Source organism: Panthera tigris, chromosome X (genome assembly GCF_018350195.1).
Source record: "Panthera tigris isolate Pti1 chromosome X, P.tigris_Pti1_mat1.1, whole genome shotgun sequence".
Taxonomy (NCBI): Eukaryota; Metazoa; Chordata; class Mammalia; order Carnivora; family Felidae; genus Panthera; species Panthera tigris.
The window spans coordinates 106,005,602-106,028,677 of record NC_056677.1 but is presented as its reverse complement, the minus strand read 5'-3'; the positions used below and the strand labels follow the sequence as shown (position 1 = coordinate 106,028,677).

Below are 23,076 nucleotides of genomic sequence, written 5' to 3'. Positions count from 1 at the left end.
AGCTACTACATGGCAGATTATAATGCATTTCAGTCTGATTCTGGAGCTGGAACTCTCAAACAACTATGTTAAATTCCCCTTATTAGCAGATTCTATTATAGGATATTTTGTCTTCATGTTGAAAATTAGAGAACAGGACCCTGAGGAAAGGAACACTTAAGAGAAATGGGTTATTGGTGTTCCTGGGTGAGCATCTGGCTCCTGATTTCAGCTCAAGTCATGATCTCATGGTTCGTGAGACTGAGCTCCACATCAGGCTCTATGCTGACAGTATGGAGCCTGCTTGGAATATTCTCTCTCTCTCTCTCTCTCTCTCTTTCTCTCTCTCTCTCTCTCCTCTACCCCTCCCCTGCTCATGTGTGCATGTGTGCACTCTCCCTCTTTCTCAAAATAAATAAACAATTCAAAAAAGAGAGAAAAGAGTTATTGAGGTGAGTAGTTAGGAGGAAAGGTAAGATCCCAGAGTATCCTGGTAGAAACAGAAGCTCAAGAAGGGTAGGTAGCAAAAGGGAGTAGAGGGAAACAGTGAATAGAGCCAGGGCAGCAGGGCAGGAAAGGCCTGAGGTCAATATTATCTTTCTCAAGGTATTGTGGTGAGACAACTGACCTTACTGAGTTTCAGTCCTGCCTGGAGGTCAATAGTTTCCGGGTAGGAAAGGAAAAACATTTTGGTAATCCCAAACTTTGATTCCCATATAACCTGTTCTGAAATCAAAGGCCTATTGATTGATATACACAACTAGTAAACATGATGAATAGTTGTTGGATATACTAAATGGCAATGATATGCCCCAATTCGAGAGACCCCCCGAAAACAAACCACCAGAGTCCAGAGTCAAAGCCAAGCGGCAAGGGTCGTTTATTGCAGGTTCGAACCTGGTCCTCTGCGCACTCGTTGCCGGTGACGCTAAGAGGCCCCGAGCAAGGATCTTACAGCTTCTTTTATAGACAGGCACAAACAAGTTAGGGATTTTTTTGAGGTTACAGAGCTGTTATAGGTTGACATTTAAATTTGAACGCTCAGCAGAACTTGATTGGTTCCCGCCTTTATGTCAGACTACGACCGGGCGCGCCCTGGCTGGTTTCGGGAACAGCGGGGGAGGGGAAAGATCTTTTCTTTGCAGTTGTGAGTACACCTGGTAATTTTTCTCTTAGCCTCTCAGCAATTAGTTTGGAACAGAACCAAAGGTACACTTTTTGTAGCAAGTTCTGCCATAAAACTTATAAGCAAATTGAGAGAGTAAAATAATTATTCTCCAAATATTGTTTTCAACTCATTTTGGTTAAGCCTCTTTCTATTGCTGTCATTTTTATTCTTTCCTCTCCATATTTCTTTCACCATTTTTTCCTTCAGGATTTAAAATGAGCATTCCTGTTAGGAATGGAACTCATATTCAGTACGTGAAAGGCATTGGGATAGTAAATTTCTTTAATCTCTCAATATTCTATGAGTACCTCTTGCTTGACTAAATTGCTGTATTCCAACAGTGTTGATTGTAAGACAAATCCTATTTACTATTACCTCACATTAGAACACTGGAGATGTGTTCCCATGAGCAACTCTTCCCCCTTGCCAAATGAAATGTGTTACAAATACTGAGTTATGTGTCAAGAAGAATTTCTTATTCCCATGATTATTTCAGGGAGGTATTGTTTGGGGTCTCTTTTCTGCCATAGGTCCATTGTTCATTTTACCCTTCTTTAGGAAAAAGTTTTATCCTAAGCCTTATTTGAGCATACATCTTCACTCTTTCTATGGATTTAAATACCATCTAGGAAGTATAGGTGTGATGCTATATCTCATCACTAAGTACTATGTTTTAACACAAGGTATTCATTCCAGCATGAAAATTCCTTATGTTACATTCACAGATACTTGAAAAAGTAAATTAAATGACCTTTAAAAATTCAATTATCCAAATTAGATTTCAGGTAAAGTGAATTTATTTAGAACAAGATATCATTTTAGTTAAAGCTCAGGTTTCTATCACCCCCTTCTAACAACATTGTCAAAATGCCTTCGTGTGGCTTAGGGTTTCATGTATAAAAAGTTAGAAAAAAGCCAAATACTTAGTCCCCATTTGCTACTGATTTCTTTTTGAGATGACTGCGGCCATACGGGCTTCACGAATTGATAAAACATAGAACTGAGGATTTCTTTCTTGTGTTTCAGTTTCTCAATGTCATATTTGTTATCCCCAGACAAGCTACACAGCCTCTGGGTTGTTACATTGAAAACAATAATCTATCATTATCCTATTTCCTCATAGTATTGTTAAAAAACAAAATTAAACTGAGTAAATTTGAAGATCTAGTTGGCTTTATTAAATCGTTCCTGAATCAAGCAGCATCCCTTCTAGCAAGTAGAGAGATCCTCTAAGGAGTCTGTCCAAAAATAGCAGGTTTTTAAGGAAGGAGGGTAGGACAAGGAAGTTATTAGAGAAACAAAAGAAAGGATTTTCTGGCCAGATCACCTTTCCTTAGGGGGAAAGGCAGAGGGTTTTATCATGCATATTACATCATCCTCCTTTGGAGGTTGGGGATGGAGGGCCCTGGTGCAGATTACCACAGTAGTGCTGACCAGAAAATTTCTGACTAACCTGTTAAAACTACATTTCTGGGAGAGATTGAAACTGCAAAATAGATTAGGTGTTAAATCCTGGTTTGGCAATTTGGCATAGCATAAGTGCTCCATCTTGGGCCTGTGTGTGTGTGTGTGTGTGTGTGTGTGTGTGAGTGTGTGTGTGTTTTAACAGTCTTATGTGAATTTATGGATTAATGATCAGAAAATCTTTTGAGATTCATGGATGAATCTGGCTGCTAAAGCTGTCTCAGGCATTCAACTAGTTTATGATATAACCAGTTTATGCATTCTGAATGTTCATATCCTTTCTCTGAATTATTTTGTTCCTTTCTCATGTTTTTATAAGAATTTAAGACCTTCTTCACTGAATCATATCAGTATTCCCTATAGCCTAAGATTCTACCTTCAACTCTGGCAGGAAGAGAAATTTTGTGGGAAGATAGATATGTTTGCTTTTCATGACATCAATCTTAAAAGTTTAGAAACACTCCCTAAAAATCCTAACTACTCCCCAATTCATTAAGGATCTGTCATACATAAATGTATGTATTAAATACTTAATATCGTTATTAAGTATTTTATATTTGGACCATTGTATTTTCCTACACGCTGATAAACAAGTAATCTGACTAATCTTTATACATTGAATTGCTTGATTTATTAACAGAATAAGTTGGCTGTTTTGGTCTTTTATAGCTGCAGCCAAAGACACACAAAATAAACAAACTGAATAGGGAAAACATTTGTGACAGTTAGGCCTGAGGGCACTGTCAAGCTCTCCTGGCATTCAAGATCCCTTTTCAGGGAAACCAAAGGGCATGACAGGACCAATTGTCAAATCAGGCTAGCATCAAATATCAGTAACCAAAGAAAAATGTAGGGACTGATGGCAGACCTGGGTGAGGACCTAAGTACCAGGTGGTATTGTAATGCCCCCGATTTCGAATCCGAGAGACCACCAAGGAGCCAATGCTGATGCAGACGTACGAGGGTTCATTTGCAAGCTCGAACTTGGGCCCAAGTATACCTGACACAATGGAGCAGGGACTTGGACCCCTAGGTTAAGAGGTGTAGCATTTTTATAGGGGCCAGTGGCCAATGAGATTGTAACACACACAGAAAGTTGCATAGTCACGTCAGTCCACATGCAGGTGGCCAATTGATTTACAATTTACCCTATAGTAACTGTTTGAACTAGCCTATCACTCTGGTCAGAATTGGCGCACAAGTTTGGCGGGCAAAAGGCTGGGTTTAAGAATTGGCGCGCAAGTTTGGCGGGCAAAAGGCGGGGTTTACATTCTTTGGCGGTTAGGGGTTCCGCATTCCTATATGAGCTGGTTCCCAGTAAGGGTGTGCTCAGCAGCTTGACTAGGGTGGGGGAGTGTCTTAAGCAATAAGTAGGTCATGTGGGGGTTATACATGAGATGGTGGGTTATACATGAGATGAGACTAAAATGGAGTTAGTCTTGCTCTGCTTGTCCAGGGGTAGGGGATTTTTGTTAAATTCCTTGGGTCCCACAGTATTAGACATATATGTGAGTTTAAATGACCTCTCTAACCTTCTTACCACATATAAACTGGACGGTCATTTAATTTCAAGATAAGAGTTAAGATAGTGTTGCAGGATTCTTTTACCTCAGTACCCGGTATTCTTTGTCTCTAAGCTTTGAAGAATGAAGAGGTGGGCACAGAATAAAAGGAGCAGCAGGCAAAAGTTTATTAGAATATAAGATTAGAAAGTAAGAATATTATGAAAGCTCTCTTTACAGAGAGGGGGCATTTGAGTGTCATCCTTGCATAGGGGCCATGCTAATCTTCTCTGTATCCCCCCAATTTTTGGTATATGTGCTGCTGAAGGGAGCACAGAGACAGGACATTTGAAAGTGAATGCCCATGACTGTAGGCAAGGGACTTTCTTTTATAAAGATTTGGTCTTGGGAGGGGTGGGCCCTTCCCTTCCCCCTCATTCCTTCTCAGATTCTACCCTTATTGGCCTGATAACTCTATGTGCTGGGTTGTCCATTCCTGATTGGCTCGATTCCATTGTGTGAGGAGTCAGGCTATGGTCATACTGGCCCTCATATATCATAAGTTTTATGGCTTACTTATTTTAGTTAGGTATTTTGATTGTTAAATTCCTGAGGGGAACCTGAGGGGGAGTAGGTAGTGTCGCTTACATTCTTAAGAGGAACCTTAAGACTGAAGGAGTTTACTCGAGCCAGACATTTCCAGAAATGTCTTAAAATGTGTTTTTCCCCACCCAGGCACCTTTAAAAGCCTAAGCATCTCCCTTTTTGCCTATTTTATCCCATCTTTCCCTATCATAATAGGAAACTCCCATGGTCTGGGCCATATGCTTCCAGATGATTTAGTTAGACAAAATCACTCATTTAAATTGGGTGAAGAGGGAAGGGGGGGATATTAATAGAAGTGTAAAATCCCAAACTAGCAAAGAAATGGAACTAGCTAATCATTATTAACCAGACTTCGTATGGAGTATTAGATTTCTTTTGGAAACTGATGTGAAAATGGTGGGGTTCAGAGCGAATGGTAAAGAAAGAATTCTTGAGATGTCTTTGGTGCAAAAGATGGTTTTATTAAAGCATGGGGGCAGGACCCGTGGGCAGAAAGAGCTGCACTGGAGTTGTGAGGGTGACTGATTATATACTTTCAATTTGGGAGAGGGTTAGGGATAGTGTCTCAAAGGAATTTTGGAAGCAAGGTTTCTAGGACCTTGAGGGGGCTAGCTATTGTTAGGAAAAAGTCATTTATTACTATCTAGTAAAACCTTAGTCATAACACCCTTTAGATATATATCAGTGGGCCATATGCTTAGAGGATGATTGCTAACATATACCTTGGGGAGGTGGTGGTGGTAGAAATAAAGGAAGTTTCCAAAGGAATGTTTTATGTTAAAGGAGGCTTACAGGATCCTGGAAGTTGGGATAATGTTAAACTAAAGTTGCCTTTTGCCCTTAGCAAAGTATTAACATCGAGGCAGTTGAGTTCCTAGAAGGTCACACGGCTTGTCTTAAGGACTGGTCAATGGACTGTAAGTTGTAAGGAAATATAATGTTTTTCTTTTGCCTTTGTTCCCCACATCAGAAATCATCCTTTAAAGAGATATGATCAGGGCGCCTGGGTGACTCGGTTGGTTAAGTGTCCGACTTCAGCTCAGGTCATGATCTCACAGTTTGTGAGTTCAAGCCCTGCATCGGGCTCTGTGCTGACAGCTCAGAGCCTGGAGCCTGTTTCAGATTGTGTGTCTTCCTCTCTCTCTCTCAAAAATAAACATCAATATTTTTTAAAATAATTATAAATTTCAAAATAAATTAATAAATTATATGACTTCCTCAAATCCCATGTGGTTCTGGAAACCCACACATCCAGAGCCAAAGTGACTGTCATTAACAATCTCTGCTAACCAAGGGCTGGCCTCTTCAGGTACTTCTTTGGAGTGTGTTTCAATATGACAGGGACCTGCAAATTTTTCGGACGTAAACTACAGTTCTCCAAAAGGGAACTGAGTAGACAAATTATGCAACGCGGGGCATGTAAGGGCCCATCCAGCCCTGATTGTGTGTGGGCACCTGGGTGGCTCAGTCGGTTGACCGTCCAATTTCAGCTCAGGCCATGATCTCATGGTTCATGAGTTTGAGCCCCGCTTTGGTCTCTGTGCTGACAGCTCAGAGCCTGAAGCCTGGTTCTGATTCTGTGTGTCTTTCTCTGCTCCTCCCCAGCTTGCACTCTCTCAGAAATAAATAAACGTTAAAAATTTTTAAAAAAAATAAAGAGATATGATCAGACTGGTGCCCTTTCAGAAGAGGATTACCAGGGGCTCCTGGTTGGCTTAGTCGGTTAAGCTTCTGACTCTTGATTTTGGCTCAGGTCATGATCTCACCATTCCTGAGACTGAGCCCTTTTGTGGGACTCTGAGTTGACAGTGGGGAGCCTGCTTGAGATTCTCTCCCTCTCTCATTGCCCTCTCCCCTCTACTTTCTCTTCCTCTCTCTCTCTCTCTCTCAAAATAAATAAATAAACTTAAAAAAAAAAAAGAGGATTACCAGTGCAATGAAGGGATTCCAAGCCACGACATAGGGAACCCAGGATACTGAATTTGGAGTGAAATGCAAACTGGGCAGCCGCTCTGGAAAACAGTGTAGAGGTTCCTCAAAAATTAAAAATAGAACTACCTATGACACAGCAATAGCACTGTTAGGAATGTACCCAAGGGATACAGGAGTGCTAATGCATAGGGGCACATGTACCCCAATGTTTATAGCAGCACTTTCAACAATAGCCAAATTGTGGCAAAAGCCTGAATGTCCATCAACTGAAGAATGGATAAAGAAGATGTGGTTTATATATACAATGGAATACTACTTGGCAAAGAGAAAGAATGAAATCATGCCATTTGCTGCAACGTGGATGGAACTGGAGGGTATTATGCTAAGTGAAATAAGTCAGGCAGAGAAAGGCAGGTACCATATGTTTTCACTCATATGTGGATATTGAGAAACTTAACAGGAAGACCATGGGGGTAGGGGGAAGGGGTAAAAAGTTACAGAGAGGGAGGGAGGCAAACCATAAGAGACTGTTAAGGACTGAGAACAAACTTAGGGTTGATGGGGGTTGGGGGACAGGGGAAAGTGGGTGACGGGCATTAAGGAGGGCACTTGTTGGGATGAGCACTGGGTGTTGTATGGAAGTCAATTTGACAATAAATTATATTTAAAAAAATACAACATACAGTAAAAAAAAAAAAAAAGGAGTGAAGAAATGTTTGGGGAGGGCTCCTTCATTCCCAAGGCATTAAATTTGTTCTGTGTGGCTACTTACGACAAATCTAAGAGCAGATTTCAGTTCAATATCAACTGGAAGCTGTCCTAACAAGAAAGGGAAGCCTTGATAGTGTTTCCTATTTTTGTTGGTCTTCAAGTACATAGATGTAGGGCAGAAAGAGGACGAGAGGATTCCTGAAGTGTATGAATGTTAGGATCAAGTTAGTTGTTTGTAGAGTATTGGATCTGTATGACTAGTTAATAAAGATTCAAAAAAAAAAATTGAAAGTACCAATCAATATAGATCTCCAACTTTTAATTTTTTTAACCAAGTGAGGCCTGATGAGGTTTTTGGGATAACATATTTTAGCAATGGATAATACTTTTATTCTCTTCTTGAGTGAAACCCACTGGAAATTGGAGCCAGGCTGCCTGAGTCTGAATATAGATTGTGCCACTTACCAGCTGAATGACCTTAAGAAAATTCCTTTAAGTTTTTGTGCCTTAGTTTTCTCATCTGTAAAATGGGATAATAATACCTACCTCAAGTGTAAAGCATGTGAACCGTGCCTTGTTCATAACAAGCGTTCCATAAGTGTTACCTATTGGCTCTTAATTGAGATGTAGGTATAGGAGTCAGCTGGAAGATAGAGGATCACTGCTAGCACTGATAAAGCAGAAACGGAGATTGTAGCTTTAGATCTGCAGCCAAGTGGGTATGCTAATACGTTATCCCTGTTCAGCTTCCCCACCTGGTCATTGTCCCAGCTAAGCAACCATAGATCTTCTCTGTAGGAGTTAGTACCTTTCCTGGTTGGCACAGAATGTGAACATATATGAACAAGATGGCTCCAGAAAGTGAGAAACTCAGAAGGGGCCAAGTCGAAGATGCTCAGTTCCTTCTTTCAAACTTATTAAATCAAATAATTCACTTCTCCTCCTATGAGAGGAGTAAATGAGGGATAAAAGAGGAGTATTATTCGAGTGGAGCCCTCTCCCCATGGATATCTAAGACAAGAAATGAAGGTTCACCCTCTAATGAGGACGCTAACGAAAAAAACAGCTACCATTTCAAACACCATCATTTCATATCCCCAAAATAGAATAAAGCAAAGTTTTTTAATAAACTTAGCCTTCTACCACATTGCCCTTATTTTTCACAGACCTGCAAAATTTCATTAGGATTTGGCACTAGTTCCTGGACAAGCCTTTGGGAGCCACTAAACTAGATGACTTTTAAGATACTTCTAACCATGAGATGTTATAATTCTATGATAGAATTGCATTTGTACCTGGACTGCAGAAGAGAACCAAGGGACTAAACCTGGGTCAGGGGACAGGCAGATCTTGAAAATGTGTTTGTGAAAGGGTTGGCAGAGCAGGGCATTTTTCTCCTTGGAATCCTTAATCATATTTCTGTACTGTCAATATGAAGAAGAATTTATCTAAAAGGCCAGAGGCTTATTGTGAGAAGATCTTGATGTTGAACCTCTGTGCCCAAGTTTGGGCTTTGGGATTTTTCATTGCCAGCCTATGCACCATGATACTTGATACTTGGAAGAAAAGACAGATACATCAGTTTCAGCATCTCTCTCAGTAATAACATTTCAAATGTGTTTATTTCTTTGTCTTAATATTTTATTACCAGCTTGTTTTTCTCCTCATCCCACATGTGGTCCCACTCCCCCTACCCCTTGTGAATGGATGAAGCTACATTGAAGCAAATTGAAATAGAAAACCACATATCCAGGGTGATTTATCATTAATGTGAAATTCTATCCTAACTGGAAAGTCGAGGAGCAAGAATCCCAAGCTATTTCAAAATTCATATTACAAGACAGACAATCAGATGCCCCCAAACCACAACATCTTGTACTCTATTAATCGTACACTGACAGAGCCCTTTGGTTGCATTTGTATTTCCAAATAAATACAAACATATGTCACCATTTTTTATTGATTTTGGACTTTACTAGGAAGGAAATGCTGTTAAATTATAATAAATGGTGTCAACTAAAACAAATAACATAAAACCCATTAAGAAGGCATTTATTGCAGAACTTGGTTTGATTTGTTGGCATCAGTTGAAATCATGTCAAAATAATGTCTTCGGAAACCAAATAAAATTTTGTTTGCAAATTTGTCTGCAGCAAGCATTTCTACAGCATAAAAATCCTTAAGAATCAATATGGTTTTATTCAGTATGCAAATATACCAAAAAGCGTTACAGCAAAAATTCCATTGCTGAATTATATGATAGTGTTAGTGAATTAATAAATAATAATAAATGATAAATAATATAGTGACTGAATGAGATAATACATTTATGAAGAAGTAGAGGGAGAAAAGATTAAGGGGATAGGCTTGGGAGAAGATCAATTTTCAGATAAGCTAAACTAACATTTTATATTCAGAAAAATTAATGGAGTTTAGTTCTGTAACTCACGAAGTCCAGTTAAACTAAATCTCACTGCAGCCTTTAAATAGGGAAAGGAGATGCAAAATGCCTACTTCTGAAGTGATAACCATTTGAGTTCTAATATTAGTCAGCCTGCATCTGTAATTTGCATAACTGTGTTTGCCTTCCAGGTAATTGGGAATTTAATTGCTATCAGAATAAAATTTGAGTCTTACTTCCAGATGATGTCAGTGCAATGTATCCTAGTGTGCAGTTTTGAGAGTCACTGTAATTAGGCAAATGAGAGGGCTGTAGTTGGAGTTGGGATTCAATATAAAATCAAAAAGAGTTTATTTTCAGTATACCCTAGGTCCTTTTCTGCAACAAACCTCTTTGTCCTTTCACTGCCTTCCAGGATGCAGTTAACAAAAAAATGCCTCACCTGTAAAGCTGAAGCTGAGTCTACCTTTGTTTGGCCCTCTCTTCTCCTCCCCCTGACACAGAGCCATCTTACTTTCCACCCTACTTCTAATCTCATTCCTGGTGTGTTTAAAGGAGCTAATTTGATACACGAATCAACGTCTTTATTCGTTATTTCTCCCAGGTAGTTTATTTTTATTTTTGCAAAGTAATACAATAATAATAATAACAACAACAAAAACAAGCTGAATCTCCATCACCAACTACTATCACCATAGTTTCATAAATGAAAGGGCACTTTAATAGCCTTCCCCACTGCAATGAAAGTAGGAAGGATATAATTGCAGAATAAAGGACAATCCTTTTAATTGAATACGTTTAGCTTTATGACAAACTCTCATTACATTGACCTTATTTTTCTAATTTTGTGAAGAAAATCAGTGAGACTTCATCACAGCCTAACACTATTTTGCAAACTGGTGTTTGAAAATGGTTTTTTTTTTTTTTTAACTTGATAGCATTGCTGCGGTGTTCAGTAAAGAGGGCTGTGTTTCTTGTTACTGATTTTCTGTGATGGAGTGAAGTATGGTCATGGAATAGAGCAGAAAAGGCTGTGGGGCTCATCTTAGGTGTTGGAGAGTAACCAGAGGCTGTGGGGGTAAAGTAGAAAGAAAGCATGGGACATAGGAAAGACAAGTAAGGCCTGATCAGTGGGGAAAGGTAGCACAGGCATCATAAAGATTTTACAAACCTGGCTGTTCAATGAAGAATGTCTACAGGTTCTTTTCCTGGTTCTCCCAACCTCTCCAATGTGAACGGTTGGAGTTACAGGGTTTTGGATGGTGGGGTTGGCCTTTTGCTGTCCACATCACACTGTGCAGCCAGCTTCCTTTTCTCAATGATCGGATACTGCAATCCCTCTTCCTCTATAAGGCACCGTTGATATTACCAGACTCCAGGCTGGCAAGACAGCATTTCAAAATTGATTTGAATTTTTCAAAGTGTTTTGTAAGCAAAGTCTTTTAGAATCAGGGAGAGTGAAGTTGCTAAATTATGTATATGTTATACGCACATCGTATATTTTTATGTGTATCCAACTTCCAATACCGGTTTCTTTTTTTCTTCCTTTGCTAAAAAAGGACCAAAAGAACTAAATCAAAGCTTGAACTAAGTGCTGTCAGGGTTCTGGCTTTGGGGGTTGTTAGAAGCTTTGTGAGGAAAAATCCAACAGAACAATGCCCTGTTGTTAGCTGTGAGTGAAATCCAGAGACCATGAGAGGGAGTACTTTAGCTGCTGTGAAAGGGCTCAGAGGGAGACAGGTAGTAAATGTACAACAAACAATCCAATGTCAGAAATGATCACTATTGCAAAATGAGACTGAAAACCTATTTTTTTCCAATTTCTACTAAGGAAGTCCTAACTCCAGCCATGGCCAATATTTGCTAGATGATTCTTTGAATCTGGCTAATGTGGAATTTTCCAAGGACAAAGAGGATTTGCTCACTAACCAGTAAGAGAGGTACTGGTCATGCATGCTTAAATGTTCTCGTCTTTAATAATACCAATTTAATGAAGATGATGTTATGCATTTTTAATTGTTTACCTATGATTTGACATCAGCCATGCCTTTCTGACAAATATGAAGATTTGTTGGCCAGCACTGATGTTATCTGAAACTTAGGTCTTTATATTGTCAGTTCCTCCCCACATTTCCTTTGCCTTTGCCTTCCTTTGTGCCTTGGTACTCTTTTGATGGGCCCCACTTGCAGCCCAGACCACACCCTACCCTATTCCTAAATCAGTTTTTTAAATGACAGAAAATATTCCAGCAATCTGGGACCTCTTTAATGGAGCTTGAAACACTGAGCCAGGAATGAACTTTATGCATTCATTCTGCCCCTGAATTGCAGTGTTCCCCACTGCTCTTTCTAGGTGACTTTTGCTTTAATCTCTCATTTTATCCAGTTTATCCAGTAGTTCTGCCTTGTTACCTTCCAGGACTATGTCCCCACCCTACATCTTGCCAACTTCCTGTCAATCTTCTTTCCCTAGACTCTGCTCCAGCCCACTCCTTGATACCTTATCAACTGGCAAGATATGGACAAGTCATGATGATGACAGACACTATGCTTGTCTTCTGGGTTGGAAACTTTCTAGAATTTCTTGTTGCAGGATTGGATCTCCTCCTTCTGACCATTGTTTGAATCTGTAGACACTGCTCTGGAAATCTCAACTGTCCTGGCTGAGGCCAGCCTCTGCATTCTGGTCAGTTTTCCTCAGCATCTATCCTAGTTAATGGGTCTTTGCTTCATCCAGCCTCCTTTTCCATTGCACTCTGTGGCTGAATCCATCTATGATTTGTCTTTGTAGGTGGTGTGATGGATACCAGAAAAAGCTGTATCCCTGAAATGTCTATCTCTGATATCTGCAATTTATTATTATCAGATTCAGCCCTTTGAGATAGAGGATTGTGTCTATAGCAGGCATCTATAAAAATGCATATATTCCAGGTATCTTTGTAAGGGTAGATTAGGCTAGTTTGTAGTAATGAGTAAACCCAAATAAATATATAATGTATCAACACAATAGTTTACTTTTTGCTCATATAGCAGTTTGTGTGAGTTCAGGTCAGCAAGAGGTTCTCCTCCCCACAGTCATTTAAAGATCTGGATTTTCCCCCATCTTGTGGCCCCTCAATTCCCTAAGGCCTCATTGGCATCTACACCCAGCTGGTGGAAGAGAAGTGTAAGCCTGGAGAGTCAAACGCTTTTCTTAAAAGCTTTGGCATGGAGGTGGTGCCTAGACGTTATTCTCACATGTCATTGGTCAGAATTCAATCATATGGCCACAACTAATTGTAAGGGAGGTTGGGAATATTGTCTAGCCATGTTACCAGGGGAAAAAATGAAAGAATAGATTTTGAAGGACAGCTGTCTCTGCCATACCAAATAAGGATAACACACTGATACATTTTTAGCCTCTGATACTTTGACACAGTTTTGTTCATTAAATTGCTAATACTTTAGGAAGCAGATTACAAAAGAATAGGATATAGGCTAGATTAGGGGAGTCAAATAGGAGGAATCAGGGGAATATATTGCCAATATATGGGTCAGTGATGGGAAAGGTCAGGACTCTTTCTTTCTTTCTTTTTCTCTTTCTTTTTTAATTAAGTTCTATGCCTAATGTGGGGCTCAAACTCACGACCCCAAGATCAAGAGTCACATGCTCCACTGAGCCACAAAGGTCAGGTTTCTTTGAGGTGACAAATTTTGGGGGACAGGACTCTCAGAAAGCCAGGGCTCAATATGAGGGTACTGGGAAGAGGAGAAACAAAGGGATGGAAACAAATTAAAGATAAAAATGATGTCTCAGTTTTGTTTCAGGTTAGACTTGATTCTAATATCTATTCAAAATGCTTGCCAAGTGAGGGTCTTCAAAATGTGAATAATCTAATCTTGTGCCTATTTCTGCCAGTAATCTGTCTTTTTCAAGGAGTGGGAACAAAATCTTTCCAAAGCCCTGGTTCTCAGTATGCTCCAGCAGGTTCCTGCTTCTTGTAAGATTTTTCAACTTAGTACCACACCAGAAGAATTAAAAGCCCATCAATTTCATCATTCTTGATCTTTGCTCAGGTCACAGTGAAGCAAAAACTTTCTCTTAACTATCCAGTTGGTGTCAGGCTGCTTACTGGGAGCCTTACTATGTATGAGGCAAATCTTTTCATATAGGTATTGGGTTCTGTTTCCTGTTTGGCCACTTTATACAAACATGACTGACCTCTAGTTCATTTTCATCCTCCCCTCTTCCATAACCCTACAGACTGTGAGAGATTGACCCATGCTGGTGACCTACCCACACATCCTTAACCACCTGGGCTGGAGCATGAGTTGATTCAGCAGGAAACAGGGAGGTGAATGGGAGGGTGGATGTTGTCAAGCAGTGAGCCTCAGCTTTTGTCTGCAGAGTTGTTAATGGAGCTGAATCTGATTTGTATTTAGCTGAAAGCACTTTGCAAAGGCAGACAGGAGGCAAAGGTCTGGAGATACAAAGGCATAGAAACCATAGCTTTTGCTTTTTAGCTTGTGTCCTGTATATTTTCACTGGATGGCAAAAGAATAATTGAAGGTAGAGAGTCGTGGGCAGTCAATCCATCCTGGATGAATAGATTTCTAAGGGTGTTAGTGCCCTGTTATCGGTAGATGGTTATCCATGTAATGTGATGTGATAAGTGCTCCAAAATATCCTTTTCTTGCAGTGCCTTACATCCTATTATTAAAGATTACCTTTTAAGAACTTTCTTAAGCAGGGGTGCCTGGGTGGCTCAGTCGAAGTGTCTGACTTTGGTTCAGGTCATGATCTTCTGGTTTGTGAGTTAGAACCCTGCATCAGGCTTGTCATGTTTTGTGCTGACAGCTGGTAGCTCTTAGCCTGGAGCCTGCAGCCTGTAGCTTGCTGCGGATTCTGTATCTCCCTCTCTCTCTGCCCTTTCCCCACTTGAGCTCTGTGTCTCTCTCTTTCTCAAAAATAAATAAAACATTATATATATATACATATATATATATATATACACACACACATACTTTCTAAAGCAATTTTAATAAATGTAGTTTATTTAATAAATACTTATGTCGCATTTACTATATGCTAGGCCCTATTTAAGGGTCTTATAGATATTAACATACTTATTCCTTTTTATTTCAGAGTCTGCTCTTAACCCTTATACTATTCTGTCTCTCAGAGCATAGGATATTACATTTATTTTGGAGATGTGTAACCCATTCTAGCAGATATTTTTTACCTAATCATAATATCATCCCTTCTACCTAGTAGAGAACAGGGCTCTGAATGCTTTGAAAGGAAGGGGCATAAATGGGTCTAATGAAACTGTTGCGGGGATGAGGGTATCAGGATAAGGGTCTTGTTAAAGGGCTAGATCCCCCAGTATCTGTGCTCCCTAAACATGCAACATTCAAGAAATACTGCTCTCACTTCTTTCTTCTAGTTTGTATTAATTTGATTCCAGTGATTAACATTTTCAGTCTTACCTCTTGTCTTTATTTTAATTTATTTTGATTTGTTTAGTATACTCAGAGGTGGTACAGGCTGGATATAAAACAGATGGACTCCCATTCACCCAGGGAACAAAGAATGTTTGGGGCTGACTAGGAATCCATGGGTGGCCATCTTAGAACTGGTTTCCAATTCTATATTCAGAGTGGGTGCACCTTGCTTTCCCGGGACAGCTCTGTGGAAGCAGACACGGCAGGATTTCTTCCTCTTGCCTGGCTTCCCTGTGGATGATTTTGTACTAGATGCTGCTCGCTGATCATTCAGAGCTCCCATTAGCTTTTCCTCATCACGTTTCCTCCACACACTGTATTTTATAGGTGACTGACTGCTTCCTCTATTGGCACCATGTGGCAAAGGGCCACTCTGTCCAGAAATGTTTTCACCTGGGATCACATAGCCCACTGTTTTTAGTCTCTAAAATCCCTGTTTGTGGCTCTTCAAAACCACAATTTCTTGTATTGGACTTCTATGTCTCACTAAATATTCCAAAGAAGTATCTGATAGAAAAGGGGGTGGTGATGATTTTGGCATTACCCCACCAGTCCTTGTCACTGGAACATTTTCCCAAGCTAGATACTACAATTAAGTCCAGCAGTCACGAGAAATCCAAACACCTACTATGCATAGGGTGCTAAATAAGCTACTATATGCTTTAGGCACTCTGAACTGACTTCGCTTTGCCATTACACTCTCAGCTCTTACAGAGAAAAAAGCTACCTTGACTGACAAACAGACTTTTCATTCCCTGTGTGTAAGCGGGGATTCAGCTCCTACACTTCGGCACCGAGCTCGTTGTCCTCATAATTAATGCTAAAAAGAACAGATTTGGAAAGAACACGGGAACAAGAGGCTAAGTCTCCAGAGGGAGCCTTAGAAGTGGACTCGGTGCATTTCCCCCTACACCATTAATCCCCAATGGTCACATGGGGGGAATACAAATGCCCTCCTCAGGCCCTCCAGTTCAATTTCACCATAAGATAATTGACCTATCGCCACTGTAAGGAGCAAAGCCTTGAACAAAGCAGCTGCCGAAAGGACTTTGTCAAGCTGGAAATGAATTATTAATACAGCTCTGAAAGGGAACAGCATCAGAAACCAGGCTCTTTATTATTTACATTAATGAGCTGGAAGACAATGCAGTGAACAAAATCCCAAGTTTGGAGAATGCTACATTTTGAAGTTCAACACTGACGGAAGAAACAACAAAATCCAAAAAATGTAAATCCAGACTAATATATCTCTGCACAGAAAGCCCAAAGGGGAAATATATTCAGAGCCGGAAAGGGCTAAAGCAGGGTGTCAAGTCATTACTGAAATTCCCTACTGTCAGTTTGTTTGAGAATGAAGCTCAGATTTAGTAAGAAAAAGTGCCCAGATTGCCTGCTGGACAGACACAATACAATGCACCTATCAAAGGAGGCAGCATTATCTCTATTAGAGATGTGTGCCCAGTACAATAAGCCATTTGTCTCTTATCTGGGTTGAATGATAAATTATTCCAATACAATATCATATTCTGCTCCTCAGATAGATTCCCAGTCTTCACAGCTTGATTGGCAGAGGCATGAACGTATGTGCAGGTTTTCTGTGTACATCCCCTAATGCTAGTTGCTTTCCTTCTGCTGCAGATAGAGCCCTCTTTCCTATTGATAACTTCCCATCCTTGATCACAAATGGTCTTTTGTTTAACCCCCCTCTTTCTTCACTCTAGCCATGTATTCTAAATATTTCTGTAAGCCCCAGTCTGGCAATACCAGACTGAGTCCTTGCCTTCACAAGATGCATAACGATTTTCTGAGATGAGAGACAAGGTAATGTTTTGCCCCATTGAATTAGGTCCTCCCCCAAACTGGTGTTTTTATTTTGTTTGAACTGTACTTTGTCCTATACTATATCTCATAGTTTCTGGACATTTGGTCACTTGTCTTTGTGTTTGTACCTTTTACCAATTTTCTAGTTTCTGTCTTATTCTGTCTTTAAGGGTCTGTGACCTCTTGGTTATTGGTTGTGTATCAGGCTTCTGGCCCACTACTTACCCTCCCCTTCCCTGTTCCCTTTTGTTATGACTCTACCTTGTATAGTCTGCTTGGCCCAGACCCATTGCCTGCTCTGGTTTCTAGAACTTGAATAATCTTTACTAAAATTCTGTACTTTCCTGGCCTGCCTTCTCTCCTAGGTAATACTTGGACTTGATATAATGGATACTTTGGAGTGATGCCACTATGGATATTTCTCTTGTACAACTCTGTACTATTTTTTTTTCTGATAAGGCTTTGGGTCAATTTGAGGAGAAGGATTGCTGAAGGGTGCGTGCGTGTGTGTGTGTGTGTGCATGCGTGTGCGTGTGTGTATATGTGCTCACTTCCACACACACTTCGGGAACCACTTGGAAATTACTTTGATCACTTTTGTTAGATATCTATTGCAGCAAGGCAGGAATTTAAAAATGATCTTAAACAGTGTCAATAAAATTGCTTCACAGTGATAGACCTGAGCTAACCTTAAATCTTGAGTCAGGAAGGCCTTTGGCAAAATTTGAGAAAGAGCTTTGATCTGATTTACCTCCTCTTATTAGTAGATCATAATATAGCACATATGCATATATTTTTTGAAGTAGCAAAAATTATGACTGATCATAAATGATCTTTGGCATTTTACAGTTTAAAAGTTGTTTAAAAATACACTATTGTTTACCTGTATGAAATTGTCAATATTTGAACATCTGGACCTACAAAAATGAAACAGCAATTTCATACAACTCACCCTCATAGTTTACAGATGAGGCAGATGAAGTTTAGTGAGATTAAGTGGCTTCTCCAAGGTCACTCATTTACACACTAAGTAGCGTAGTTGGGATTCAAATTTCCCTGTCTCACTTTCATTTTCTCCATTGCTCTTTTGTTTTAAGTTCAATATTCCTTTAAAAAGCCCTGGATGCAAGTTCCAGAGCTCAAGTATTAGTTTTTTTTAATTAAAAAAAAAGTTTTTGGGGGGCACCTGGGTGGCTCAGTTGATTAAGTGTCTGACTTTGGCTCAGGTCATGATCTCATAGTTCATGGGTTTGAGCCCAGCATCGGGCTCTGTGCTGACAGCTCAGAGCCTGGAGCCTGCTTCAGATTCTGTATCTCCCTCTCTCTGCCCTTCCCCTGTTTGCACTCTGTTTCTCTCTCTGAAAAATAAATAAATATTAAAAAAATTAAAAAACATTTTTAATGTTTTTATTTATTTTTGAGAGAGAGAGAGGAAGAGAATGAGCGGGGAGGGGCAGAGAGAGAGGCAGACACAGAATCGGAAGCAGGCTCCAGGCTTCCAGCTGTCAGCACATAGCCTGACATGTAGCTGGAACCCACGAACCATGAGATTATGACCTGAGCCAAACACTTAACCAACTGAGCCACCCAGGTGCCCCAAGTATTAGTTTTTTTAAAAATCTTCAGTGGCCCACTGGAATTAATGATTTTGACATACCCCCAACATTTAAGAACAGTCAAAAATCTTAAACTGACAAAGAAAAAGAGTAATAAATCCTCATGCAAATAGTAATGCCCCACTTATGTGTCCTCTGCTTTGGAATATGACAGCATCTGGATATCTGTCTTACTCTTGTTTCTTCCATACCCCTTCCTTTTTTTTTTTTTTTAATTTGCTCTGTATTTTTTTTTTCATCATCTTCTCTTATTATTCTCCATCTTGTCCACCTCAATCTTTTGTCTTGAGCTTAAGCTCTTGAGCTTACTTTTCTCTTTAGGGGTCTTTTTCTTGGCCAAGATCTGATTGTACCACTGACCCCAATTCAGTTAATTTCACCAAATAATGTAGAACAGGGAAACTGGAGTCTGGAATAAGACATCCCAGCAGGAACCACTGCCACTTGCTCTCTAAGAGCTTCCTGTTTTCTAACAGGAAGAGTTTATGGAAGCGGCTGGCAGGTGTCCTGCCCTGCAATGCTTCTCGTACTGTCCCAATGGGACATCCTTCAGACCTGAACAGTCTCCTCTCTCTGCTGGGCCACAATACTATTGTGAAGTGGTGCTTCACTTAATTAAGTCAAACTGGCGAGCACTGTGCATATTAATGAGCACCCTAATGAGCATTAATTTTTGATGTTCTTCATTAACAAACATTATAAACTATGACAAATTTTGGTTTGACTTTGTGCCAAAATGAGGATGAGTAGTTGTTTAAAGCTGTAAATCCAAAAGCTTCCCCTGGGACATGGAGGGCTGCTCATTAATACTTCTGGAGCTGCCAATGTCAAATAAGACAAATAAAACTCCCAATATGGTTCCTATTGTCCCTTCCCCCACCTGCCTTTATCATGCCTTTCTTTTCTAAGCAGATGCTCCCCTTAAAGCACACACAGTCTTACTCAAAACCACTTTTCACTTTAGACTGCTGGAAAAAATGTTCACATCTTGGGAGTTACTAGACCCAGTAATTGCCTGAAAATTTCAGATAATGAAACTTCCAGCTTCAAAACACAAATACTTGGCAGGGATAAAAGATGGATAGAAAGATGTTTCTTTTAATTGAGAATTGGAAGCTTCATTAGAATTTTTTTTAAAGAAGCCACGTTTTGTTCTACTGCTGGTTGTTAACTAAGAAAAGTGCAAACTGTGATATGTTTAAGGCACACATCAAACCCAGAAGGAAGAATAGGGATGATAGGAGAGGAATAAAAAGGTCTTTTGGCTCCAAAGCTTCTTCCCTGAGGGCCTGCCAAGGTGCCCAAATTCCTGTCAATAGATTTCCTCTTTAGGGTTTTCTGTTTAAATGGAGCTAATGCTTTATATTACCTGGGAGGGGTAACCCATTAGTTACCTGGTAACAGGATGTGATTATTTCATGACATTCATTGCCACCCCTCAGGCTGTGCAACTAAGGGCCTGAAATATAGAATTAGTATGCTTTTTTAGAAGAATAAGGCTGAGATTTATTCCCAGCCTGATGAGGTCCCCTGGGTAGCCATAGTGAAGTCATGGGGCAGGAGATTATCACGTATCTGGGTGTGGATGGGCACTGAATACTAACTTTTTCCTGATTTCTAAATTTCCTGAATCTGCTATAGATCTTTCCATGCTAGGTCTCCCAAAATGAGGACATAAGGGCTAGATCTAGAGTGATTTGTATAAAGAGCTTAGCACAGTTGCTGAGTGTAAACCCTCAAAAAATAGCGACTGTTATCCTTTTGTAAAATGGTCTTTATAGTCTGATGTGTGGGGTATGCAAGTCCTTAGGGCCATCTCTTTCCCTCTTTCTCTCTCTCCTTCCTTTATCCCCTCCCACTTTCCCATCCTCCTTCCCTCTATCTCTACCTCTGTTATTTGTTTTTTTTTTAATTATCTTTGTTGTGGGTTATCTACGGAATATTTATCTTTCTCAGATAGTTTTCCTTCATTAGCCACTGCCTTCTCATGTCTATCTCCCCTGGCTCCCTCCTCATTGTGTTCTTGTGGATGATTTCAACACTGTTCAGGGAAATCCTAATGAGTTCACAGCACATCTGCCTTCCTGATCATAGAAGGGATTTTAAATCCAAAATTAAATAGCTTTTGGATTAACTGTGACATTATTTCCCCTTTTCACTGCTGCCCATAATAAAAGTTGTTCTCTCAATATGTTACCTTCTTACCTGCCAGTGATGTGGAACGAATAAATGAGATAATAATTTGGTATAGATGAAAGGGGTAGAGAGAAGGGGAGTGGATTTTGCAGGGATTCTCTCTATCACTATAAAACCCAGGAGTAAATTTTGGCTGTGCTTGTAGGCATGCAGCCACACTGAATGTGACAAGCAGACTCAGTCAATTGACACCTACTTTTTATGTGTCCAGTTCTATGTAAGGTGCCCCAGAGCTGCTAAGACTTATAAGATACTATTCTTGGCCTCAAGTTGCTTAAAATCTATCTTAGAAGTTGAGGTTATTTATTTCATAGTTAAATAATATTATAAATAATAGTTCATAAAACTATTAAATGAAAATGAAGGGGGAAAAGTTTTGTGGGGGAAATGGGACCTAAGCTAGGTCTTGAGGGTTGAGTTCAGATAGCAGACAGGGATGGAAGTCATCCCAGTTATACATATATCAGTGGTGGTAAGGAATAAAGTGGTAAGGTGCTAATAGAAAGCTTGGTAGCAGGAATAAATGTGATGTGTGCAGGAGGTAATGAGATCAGGTTAACAGGAGCAGAAAGTGCCTTGTAGAGAGCAGTGGGAAATATGACTATAAAGCATCAATATGGCCAACTTCTAAGGGATTGAAAGACCAGGATGAGGACTTTTTTGTAGCTGTATTGAGGAATAATTGACAAATACAATTATATATAAAGTGTACAATGTGATGATTTAATATACATACACATTACAGAGTGATTGCCAAGAACAAAATAATTAACACATTCATCATCTCACATAGTTAACCCTTTGTGTGTGTGTGTGTTTGTGTGTGTGTGTGGTAAGAATGTGTAAGATCTACTCTCAGTAACTTTCAAGTATACAAGACCGTATAATTAAAAATAGTCACCATGCTCTATATTAAATCCTCAGAACATATCCTTCTTATAACTGAAAATTAGGCCCTTTGACCTATACCACTCCCATTTCCCCCTCCCTCCAGCCCCTGGAAACCACCATTCTATTTTGTTTCTATGAAGTGAGTAATTTTTTGTTTTTAAAATTTTTTAATGTTTATTTTTGAGAGAGAGAATGCAATCAGGGGAGGCACAGAGAGAGAGGGAGACACAGAATCTGAAGCAGGCTCCAGGCTCTGAGCTGTCAGCAAAGAGCCCGATGTGGGGCTTGAACTCATGGACCAGGAGATCATGACTTGAATGGAAGTCAGACACTTAACCGACTGGGCCATGCAGGCACCCTGAGGGTTTTTTTTTTTTCAGATGCCATATATAAGTGATACCGTACAATGTCTGTCTTTCTTTGTTTGGCTTATTTCATTTAGCATTATACACTCCTAGTGCATCCATGTTGTTGCAAATAGCAGGTTTCTTTCTTTTTATGGCTGAAAAATATTCCTGTGTGTGTGTATCACATTGTCTTTATCCATTTATCTGATGAAAGACACTTAAGTTGCTTCCATGTGTTAGCTATTGTGAATAATGTTGCAATAAAGCTGGGGTTGCAGATATCTCTTCAAGATATTGATTTCAATTCCTTTGGATATACACCCAGGAGCGGGGTTGCTGCATCATATGGTAGTTCTATTTTTAATTTTTTTGAGGAACTTTTTTAATACTGTTTTCCATAGTGGCTCTACAGTTTTACATGCCGATCAATAGTGTACAAGGGTTCCCTTTTCTCCACATCCTTGCCAACACTTGTTGTCTCTTGTCTTTTTGATAATAGACTGAGATTACGTGGTAGGTAATAAGGAGCCATTGTATGTTGGGAAACAGGGATATAATGGGATTATAGCAGAGAGATCATTGAGGTTGGTGAGAAGCTGTTACAATGGTATAGGGCCTACTACTAAATCAAGTTCCAGTAGCATCATCTTTAGTGTCTCCTGGGAGCTTGTTAAAAATGCAGAATTTTTCAGGCCATACCCCAGACCTACTGTATACGTTATTTCCTGCTGTGTAACACATCACCTAAAAACTTGGCAGTTTAAAACAGCAAGCATTTATCTCACATTTTTGTGGTCAAGAATCTCAGAGTGCCTACCTGGGTGGTTCTGGCTCAGGGTCGTCTTTTATGAGGTTGTAGTCAAGATTTTGGCTGCAGCTGTAGTCATCTGAAGGCATGACTGGGGCTGAAGAATCTACTTCCAAGCTCACTCACATGGCTGTAGGCAAGAGCCTTCAG

At 39.9% G+C, this 23,076-nt stretch overlaps 1 pseudogene; it reads right to left on the bottom strand.

Moving 5' to 3' along the window:
* Positions 1-4,349: 4,349 nt before the first annotated feature.
* On the bottom strand, positions 4,350-4,448 carry LOC122235588 (annotated as a pseudogene).
* Between the last annotated feature and the right edge of the window lie 18,628 nt (positions 4,449-23,076).